This window comes from Orcinus orca, chromosome 3 (genome assembly GCF_937001465.1).
Source record: "Orcinus orca chromosome 3, mOrcOrc1.1, whole genome shotgun sequence".
NCBI lineage: Eukaryota > Metazoa > Chordata > Mammalia > Artiodactyla > Delphinidae > Orcinus > Orcinus orca.
Genome location: NC_064561.1, coordinates 152292828 through 152303989, shown reverse-complemented (window position 1 = coordinate 152303989; position 11162 = coordinate 152292828).

The following is an 11162-nucleotide window of genomic DNA, read 5'->3' as shown; positions in this document are numbered from 1 at the left end:
ATATCTTTGTCCATTCAGGCTGCAATAACAGAATACCATAGACCGGGAGACTTATAAACTACATAAATTTGTTTCTCATAGTTGTGGAGTCTGGGAAGTCCAAAATCAGGATGCCAGCAGATCCCATATTTGGTGGGGAACCACTTTCTGGTTCAAAGATGGCCATTTTCTATCTGGGTCCTCACATGGCAGAAGGGGCAAAATTGCTCTCTCTGGGGTTTATTTCATAAGAGTGCTAATCCCATTCATAAGGGTTTTGCCCTTATGACCTAATTAATTACCTCCCGAAAGCCCCACGTCCTAATACCATCACATTGGGGGTTAAGATTTCAACATACAAATTTTAGGGTGGTTCATTCAGTCCATAATAGAATCCTTCAGGGAAAAGGGTTTACACATAATATGATTTGTGTACAAAATGATTCCTGTCTTGGTCTTTTCTGACGTTTTTTGTTTGTTCGTTTTTGTTTTGTTTTGTTTTCTGATGGGTTAGAGATAGGTGTAATGTTCAGTTCCATTTAAGACATTCTCGACGAGGGGAAGATGGCGGAAGAGTCAGACGCGGAGATCACCTTCCCCCCCACAGATACATCAGAAATATATCTACACGTGGAACAACTCCAACAGAACACCTACTGAACGTTGGCAGAAGACCACAGACCTCGCAAAAGGAGAGGGGATTAAGAGCGCTGCTTAAAGGAGCTCCAGAGACGGGCGCGAGCCGCGGCTAACAGCGCGGACCCCAGAGACAGGCATGAGACGCTAAGGCCACTGCTGCCGCCACCAAGAAGCCTGTGTGCGAGCACAGGTCACTATCCACACCCCTCTTCCAGGGAGCCTCTGCAACCCGCCACTGCCAGGGTCCCGGGATCCAGGGACAACTCCCCCGGGAGAACGCACAGCATGCCTCACACTGGTACAACGTCACGCCGGCCTCTGCCGCCGCAGGCTCTCCCCGCACTCCGTGCCCCTCCCTCCCCCCAGCCTGAGTGAGCCAGAGCCCCCGAATCAGCGGCTCCTTTAACCCTGTCCTGCCTGAGCGAAGAACAGACGCCCTCAGGCGACCTACACGCAGAGGCAGGGCCAAATCCAAAGCTGAGCCCCGGGAGCTGTGAGAACAAAGAAGAGAAAGGGAAATGTCTCCCAGCAGCCTCAGAAGCAGCGGATTAAAGCTCCACAATCAACTTGATGTACCCTGCAACTGTGGAATACATGAATAGACAACGAATCATCACAAATTGAGGAGGTGGACTTTGAGAGCAAGATTTATGATTTTTTCCCCTTTTCCTCTTTTTGTGAGTGTGTATGTGTATGCTTCTGTGTGAGATTTTGTCTGTATAGCTTTGCTTCCACCATTTCTCCTAGGGTTCTATCTGTCCGTTTTTATTTGTTTCTTTGTTTTAAATTTTTTTCTTAATAATTGTTTTTTATTTTAATAACTTTATTTTATTTTACTTTATCTTCTTTCTTTTTTTTCCTTCCTCTCCTCCTTCCTTCCTCCCTCCCTCCCTCCCGCCTTTCTTTTTTCTCTTTCTTTCTACTTCTACTAATTCTTTCTTTCTACTTTTTCTCCCTTTCATTCTGAGCTGTGTGGATGAAAGGCTCTTGGTGCTGCAGCCAGGAGTCAGTGCTGTGCCTCTGAGGTGGGAGAGCCAACATCAGAAAACTGGTCCACAAGAGACCTCCCAGCTCCACATACATCAAACGGCAAAAATCTCCCAGAGACCTCCATCTCAACACCAGCACGCAGCTTCACTAAACGACCAGCAAGCTACAGTGCTGGAACACCCTATGCCAAACAACTAGCAAGACATGAACACAACCCCACCCATTAGCAGAGAGGCTGCCTAAAATCATAATAAGTCCACAGACACCCCAAAACACACCACCAGACATGGACCTGCCCACCAGCAAGACAAGATCCAGCCTCATCCACCAGAACACAGGCACTAGTCCCCTCCACCAGGAAGCCTACACAACACACTGAACCAACTTTATTCACTGGGGACAGACACCAGAAACAACGGGAACTACGAACCTGCAGCCTGCAAAAAGGAGACCCCAAACACAGTAAGATAAGCAAAATGAGAAGACAGAAAAACACACAGCAGGTGAAGGAGCAAGATAAAAACCCACCAGACAGAACAAATGAAGAGGAAATAGGCAGTCTACCTGAAAAAGAATTCAGAATAATGATAGTAAAGATGATCCAAAATCTTGGCAATAGAATAGAGAAAATGCAAGAAACATTTAACAAGGACCTAGAAGAACTAAAGATGAAACAAGCAACGATGAACAACACAATGAATGAAATTAAAAATACTCTAGATGGGATAAATAGCAGAATAACTGAGGCAGAAGAACGGATAAGTGACCTGGAAGATAAAATAGTGGAAATAACTACTGCAAAACAGAATAAAGAAAAAAGAATGAAAAGAATTGAGGACAGCCTCAGAGACCTCTGGGACAACAATAAACGCACCAACATTCAAAATATAGGGGTTCCAGAAGATGAAGAGAAAAAGAAAGGGACTAAGAAAATATTTGAAGAGATTATAGTTGAAAACTTCCCTAATATGGGAAAGGAAATAGTTAATCAAGTCCAGGAAGCACAGAGAGTCCAATACAGAATACATCCAAGAGAAACACACCAAGACACATATTAATCAAACTGTCAAAAATTAAATACAAAGAAAACATATTAAAAGCAGCAAGGGAAAAACAACAAATAAAACACAAGGGAAATCCCATAAGGTTAACAGCTGATCTTTCAGCAGAAACTCTGCAAGCCAGAAGGGACTGGCAGGACATATTTAAAGTGATGGAGAAAAACCTGTAACCAAGATTACTCTACCCAGCAAGGATCTCATTCAGATTTGATGGAGAAATTAAAACCTTTACAGACAAGCAAAAGCTGAGAGAGTTCAGCACCACCAATCCAGCTTTACAACAAATGCTAAAGGAACTTCTCTAGGCAAGAAACACAAGAGAAGGAAAAGACCTACAAAAACGAACCCAAAACAATTAAGAAAATGGGAATAGGAACATACATATCGATGTATTATAAATGTGTTTTATTATATTTTATCTTTTATCTTAAGTGTAAAGGGAATAAATGCTCCCACCAAAAGACACAGATTGGCTGAATGGATACAAAAACAAGACCCATATATATGCTGTCTACAAGAGACCCACTTCAGACCTAGAGACACATACAAACTGAAAGTAAGGGGATGAAAAAAGATATTCTATGCAAATGGAAACCAAAAGAAAGCTGGAGTAGCAATTCTTGTATCAGACAAAACAGACTTTAAAATAAAGACTATTAGAAGAGACAAAGAAGGACACTACATAATGATCAAGGGAATGATCCAAGAGGAAGATTTAACAATTTAAATATTTATGCACCCAACATAGGAGCACCTCAATACATAAGGTAAATACTAACAGCCATAAAAGGGGAAATCAACAGTGACATATTGATAGTAGGGGACTTTCACACCCCACTTTCACCAATGGACAAATCATCCAAAATGGAACTAAATAAGGAAACACAAGCTCTAAATGATACATTAAACAAGATGTACCTAACTGATATTTATAGGACATTCCATCCAAAAACAACAGAATACACATTTTTCTCAAGTGCTCATGGAACATTCTCCAGGATAGATCATATGTTGGGTCACAAATCAAGCCTTGGTAAATTTAAGAAAATTGAAATTGTATCTAGTATCTTTTCCGACCACAACACTGTAAGACTAGATATCAATTACAGGAAAAGATATGTAAAAAATACAAACACATGGAGGCCAAACAATACACTACTTAATAACGAAGTGATCACTGAAAAAAATCAAAGAGGAAATAAAAAAATATCTAGAAACAAATGACAATAGAGACACGAAGACCCAAAACCTACGGGATGCAGCAAAAGCAGTTCTAAGAGGGAACTTAATAGCAATATGATCCTACCTTAAGAAATAGGAAACATCTTGAATAAACAACCTAACCTTGCACCTAAAGCAATTACAGAAAGAAGAACAAAAAAACCCCCAAAGTTAGCAGAAGGAAAGAAATAATAAAAATCAGATCAGAAATGAATGAAAAAGAAATGAAGGAAACGATAGCAAAGATCAATAAAACTAAAAGCTGGTTCTTTGAGAAGATAAACAAAATTGATAAACCACTAGCCATACGCATCAAGAAAAAAAGGGAGAAGACTCAAATCAATAGAATTAGAAATGAAAAAGGAGAAGTAACAACAGACACTGCAAAAATACAAAAGATCATGAGAGATTACTACAAGCAACTCTATGCCAATAAAATGGACAACCTGGAAGAAATGGACAAATTCTTAGAAATGCACAACCGGCCAAGATTGAATCAGGAAGAAATAGAAAATATGAACAGAACAAGCACTAAAATTGAAACTGTGATTAAAAATTTTCCCACAAACAAAAGCCCAGGACCAGATGGCTTCACAGGTGAATTCTGTCAAACATTTAGAGAAGAGCTAACACCTATCCTTCTCAAACTCTTCCAAAATGTAGCAGAAGGAGGAACATTCCCAAACTCATTCTACAAGGCCACCATCACCTTGATTCCAAAACCAGACAAGGATGTCACAAAGAAAGAAAACTACAGGCCAATATCACTGATGAACATAGATGCAAAAATCCTCAACAAAATACTAGCAAACAGATTCCAACAGCATATTAAAAGGATCATACACCATGATCAAGTGGGGTTTATTCCAGGAATGCAAGGATTCTTTAATATACATAAACCAATCAATGTGACACACCATATTAACAAACTGAAGGAGAAAAACCACATGATCATCTCAATAGATGCAGAGAAAGCTTTCGAGAAAATTCAACACTCATTTATGATAAAAACCCTGCAGAAAGTAGGCATAAAGGGAACTTTCCTCAACATAATAAAGGTCATATATGACAAACCCACAGCCAACATCATCCTCAACGGTGAAAAACTGAAAGCATTTCCACTAAGATCAGGAACAAGACAAGGTTGCCTGCTCTCACCACTCTTATTCAACATAGTTTTGGAAGTTTTAGCCACAGCAATCAGAGAATAAAAGGAAATAAAAGGAATCCAGATCAGAAAAGAAGAAATAAAGCTGTCACTGTTTGCAGATGACATGATACTATACATAGAGAATCTTAAAGATGCTACCAGGAAACTACTAGAGCTAATCAATGAATTTGGTAAAGTAGCAGGATACAAAATTAATGCACAGAAATCTCTGGCATTCCTATATACTAATGATGAAAAATCTGAAAGTGAAATCAAGAAAACACTCCCATTTACCATTGCAACAAAAAGAATAAAATATCTAGGAATAAACCTACCTAAGGAGAAAAAAGACCTGTATGCAGAAAATTATAAGACAGTGATGAAAGAAATTAAAGATGATACAAATAGATGGAGAGATATACCATGTTCTTGGAGTGGAAGAATCAACACTGTGAAAATGACTCTACTACCCAAAGCAATCTACAGATTCAATGCAATCCCTATCAAAATACCACTGGCATTTTTCACAGAACTAGAACAAAAACTTTCACAATCTGTATGGAAACACTAAAGACCCCGAATAGTCAAAGCAATTTTGAAAACGAAAAATGGAGCTGGAGGAATCAGGCTCCCTGACTTCAGACTATACTACAAAGCTACAGTAATCAAGACAGTATGGTACTGGCACAAAAACAGAAAGATAGATCAATGGAACAGGATAGAAAGCCCAGAGATAAATCCACGCACATATGGTCACCTTATGTTTGATAAAGGGGGCAGGAAAGTACAGTGGAGAAAGGACAGCCTCTTCAATATGTGGTGCTGGGAAAAGTGGACAGGTACATGTAAAAGTATGAGATTAGATCACTCCCTAACACCATACACAAAAATAAGATCAAAATGGATTAAAGACCGAAATGTAAGGCCAGAAACTATCAAACTCTTAGAGGAAAACATAGGCAGAACACTCTATGACATAAATCACAGCAAGATCCTTTTTGACCCACCTCCTAGAGAAATGGAAATAAAAACAAAAATAAACAAATGGGACCTAATGAAACTTCAAAGCGTTTGCACAGCAAAGGAAACCCTAAACAAGACCAAAAGACAACCCTCAGAATGGGAGAAAATAGAGGCAAATTAAGCAACTGACAAAGAATTAACCTCCAAAATTTATAAGCAGCTCATGCAGCTCAATAAAAAACAAACAAACAACCCAATCCAAAAATGGGCAGAAGACCTAAATAGACATTTCTACAAAGAAGATATACAGACTGCCAACAAACACATGAAAGAATGCTCAACATCATTAATCATTAGAGAAATGCAAATCAAAAGTACAATGAGATAGCATCTCACACCAGTCAGAATGGCAATCATCAAAAAATGTAGAAACAATAAATGCTGGAGAGGGTGTGGAGAAAAGGGAACACTCTTGCACTGCTGGTGGGAATGTGAATTGGTATAGCCACCATGGAGAACAGTATGGAAGTTCCTTAAAAAACTACAAATAGAACTATCATATGACCCAGCAATCCCACTACTGGGCATATACCCTGAGAAAACCATAATTCAAAAAGAGTCATGAACCAAAATGTTCATTGCAGCTCTCTTTACAATAGCCTGGAGATGGAAACAACCTAAGTGTCCATCATCAGATGAATGGATAAAGAAGATGTGGCACATATATACAATGGAATATTACTCAGCCATAAAAAGATATGAAATTGAGCTATTTGTAATGAGGTGGATAGACCTAGAGTCTGTCATACAGAGTGAAGTAAGTCAGAAAGAGAAAGACAAATACTGTATTCTAACACATATATATGGAATTTAAGAAAAAAAAAATGTCATGAAGAACCTGTGGGTAAGACAGGAATAAAGACACAGACCTGCTAGAGAAAGGATTTGAGGATATGGGGAGGGGGAAGGGTAAGCTGTGACAAAGCAAGAGAGAGGCATGAACCTATATATACTACCAAACGTAAGGTAGATAGCTAGTGGGAAGCAGCCGCATAGCACAGGGAGATCAGCTGGGTGCTTTGTGACCACCTGGACGGGTGGGATAGGGAGGGTGGGAGGGAGGCAGAGGCAAGAGGGAAGAGATATGGGAACATATGTATATGTATAACTGATTTACTTTGTTATAAAGCAGAAACTAACACACCATTGTAAAGCAATTATACTCCAATAAAGACGTAAAAAAAAAAAAAAAAAAAGACATTCTCATCACCCCTCTTCGATATTGTATATTGGAGTTGGATTGACTTAATGACCAAATCAGCTTCCCCTTATTCATACCCAGTATGTGGGCATCTACATTAAGAGTAACTCAGTTTTATTCCTTTAAAGCCACATCAAAATTACAGTGAAAAATTCAGAGTATGTCAAAAGACACATGCCCCCTACTATATTAATGAATATTTGAATCCTAATGTATCTTTCTTGAAACTACTATCCTGAACACAATAGCTGAGCCAAATGATACTTCCTATGATTAAAAAAAAAGGATTTTTGCAAAAGAACATTATGAACAGTTCATTTTGAACAAATGAGTGGTAGGTAGGCTTCTCATGTGTTTTGCATGAGCTCAAGTTCTCTTTCATATTGAGGACCACCACCTGGGTCCTTAGTGATAAGTGCCATAAATGTGAAAATTCAGACAGTCAGTTACTCTGTGATGCCAGTGAAACAAGATATCGACTGTCCAGTGTGACATTCCTACCCTGCTATTTGGGCATTAGGCTTGGATTGGATCACTTCCATGTGACAGTTCAGCAAATACAGCAGTACAATGAGTTTTAAACAAACTGAGTCGTACTAAGTGATAGAAGGGTGATGGAAACCAAGAACATATTGATTCTATTTCCACACTAATCACTCACTGCAACAGCTGGTTCATTACCGCATACCTCTCACCTATGAGGACCGAAAGCCAATGGAGAATGAGTCTGCCAGTAATTTCCAATTCACCACTTACACACATACTTCATGGCACACAGCAGAGCATCATCTGAAAGCTGTGTTCTGAGAAATGTTAATAGATGTAACTAAACCAAAAAAGAAAAACTGTGTGTTTGTTAGATTACATAAAATTAAATGTGATTCTTTTACCAAAGGAGCTTTTTACTATTTCTTGAATATGGAAAAGTGCATAAACAGAATATGCACTGTGACTCACACTTGATCCAAAGCTTTCTTTTTGCAAAGAAACCTACTTACATTTCAGAAAACACTGGAATGGAATTAGAAAACACTGAAACAAATGGAGCCATGAATTAAGAATAAGGGCCCATGTTTTTCTTCCTGCCTCTGAAACCGATTTATCAAGCTGTCAGAAGCTGGGCTCTGATTTCTCTTCACACTAACTCCAGATCTTAAAATTTTCCAACTTTTTTCAGCGGGAAAAAGAAAAAGCTGAGTAAAACAATCTAGATATAATCATTAAGATGGGCAATATAATTATATTTTGATTTTTTAAGACAGTCCTTCTCTTTAGGAGAGTACCATTTTAAATCTGTATGTCTTTCCCAATTATAGATTGCTGGAAATACACTTACAAGCCCTCTTACTGGCTTGTTCCTCAGTTTCCCTCATAATTTGGAGTAGATTATGAAAAATCACTTCATTCAGGAAGGATGGCATACATACAACAATCAGTACCATTGACCTCCACAGTATTGGTCTGCTTTTCTGCTCGAAATAGTCAGTTGACCTGTTACAGTGATGACATAAGTTGACTCAATAAAGTTAATGGTGTCCCAACTCCCTCTTTTATTTTGAAATTACTGCTGCTACCAGTAGACAATTTCTTTGAATTATAACCAGTGGAGAGCTAAGAAACAGAAAGAATATTTATCAATGTCTTTGACAACTGCTACTTCTAATTTGCATCATTCTTTTAAACTTGGTACATTGTGCTGTTATTGACCAACAGATTAATCAGTAAGATGTGGGTGAAACTTAAACACAATGACTGCACCTGCCTAAGCTCCCAGGAATGGTTATATTTTAACAGGCAAGGAGTTAAATTTGTTTTATTTAAAATTAGTTTTGATAACTAAAGAGCCCCAACTCCTCAAATATCTATAAAAGTAAACTACTGAATATATTGTTAAGCTATAAGGGAGATGACCATTAGTCAATGGTATATTTTGAGGAAACAGATCCCAAGTTTGTAGAAAGTTGTTTCTATTCGTATTGGCCTTTCCCAGCATACTACACCTGAGAATTAACAAGGCCACCTACACGTGAAAGAGCACTAAGATCCTCCTATTGATGGATTGGAAGTGCTTGGCATATACTTCATATTTCATCATGCAATGATATACAAATTAAACACACAAAATAGAACCAGTAAACTTCACTTGAATAAAAACTAAATGATATAGAAATGATTAAAAGCTGGCTGGCAGGTTTTAATAATCCAATCAGTTTTAAATAAAGAAATAACCAGAGAGATTATTAAGTACACTATTTTTACTCCTCTGACCATCCTTCACAGAAGAAATAATTTAAAAGGGTTTCAAACTGAGACTGTTCTGATTCATTGGTTGCCAAGTTTTCTATTTACTGTGCCATGTACGTAAACGTATGTAAGCAGTCAATCTCAAGAAAGAAGGCTCCAGGTATATTTGTGGGCTCAATCTGAGAGACGTTAAATTCCTCACATAAGGTCCTGTGGCAGAGACATTTATTTACTTTTCATCAAATGTCCATGTTCTCCCCACATTCCTGTCCTTGAAAGGTTATGGAGCTTGTGTGACAAGTTGTGTCTTCTAGATTACGAAAAAAGTGGCATGGGTCATGCCATACTAAAACATTCAAGAGGAGCTCCCTATTTAACCTTGATGCCTTAAGTTGAGATGTCAGAGCTTGTGTCTGCCTGGCTTTTGAGTAGCTGCATGTGGCAAAGCCCTGAACCAACCTGTGTTGTCTATGTAATATAAGCAAAAAAATTCTTTCATTGTGATAAGCCATTGAGATTGGAAGTTAAATAATTACCTCAGCAGAATCCAGCCTTAGACCATGATCAGTATTCCTTTGAGGTAAATTCTCTAAGCATATAGGGATATAAGGCAAGAGGGCCCCTTTAACCTACTCTTACATTTTTTTTTTCAATTTCACTTGATTTATTTAGCACTTAGTAGTTGTCAGGCTATATACTAGATGCTACAGATGTAAACATTCAATAAACAATCCATAATGCCCAGGAGTTCATAGACTAGTATAAAAGGCAGAGACTTAGGCCACGTATTTTAAGATCAGTAGAGGTACGCATTGGATGCTACTGAAGGAAAGGTAACTAACCCAGACTAGACAAAATCAGTAAAGACACCAGGTAGGAGTACCACTTGATATGCACCATGAAGGAAGAGAAGGTGCTGACCAAGTTAAGAATATGTGAAACAGAATAAGAAGCATGGTCTGTACTGGGAAACTAGGGTGAGGTATAGGCAAGGTCTGGAGCACAGAGAGCCTTGAACACCACTTTAAGAAGATAGATTTTTATTCTGAATGCAATGAATTATTTTAAGCCACAAGAATTAAATAGGTGTTCCTGAAAAAAAATAGTTCTAGCTACTCTTCAGACAAGGAATTCTGCAGTTTCTCAAAGGATGGGTCAAAATTACCCAGGAAGCTTCTTAAAAGATGAACAAGCCAACAGATTCCCAAACCGCACCCAAAATGAACTGAATCACAGCCTAACTGGTACATGACTGGTACACGGAGCCTAGAAATCCATGTTTGTAAAAAACACACCACGTGTTATCTGTACATAGTAAAGTGTGAAAACTACTAGAGCAGAAGGGAATTGAGACTGGAAACCTAGAGTCCAGCCCAGAGTTAAGAAAAATGAAGACCTACATGAAAGGAGGACCAGAGAAAATGAAAGGAAGGCACTGATTGTATTCTGGGGGGTTAGGAGAGAATGTTTAGATTGATGAAAGGAGAGTGTGACCTGAGTCTTCTGGCCTGGAAACCAGATTTCTGGGTGTTATGTTGCTATGTATTGAATAAGATACAATAGAAAGATAGAAAGAATCTGTAGAAGAATTTCATATGTTCAGCCATACACAAAAATAAAAGCCTAACCCTACATTACTGTTTTAAAAAGCATT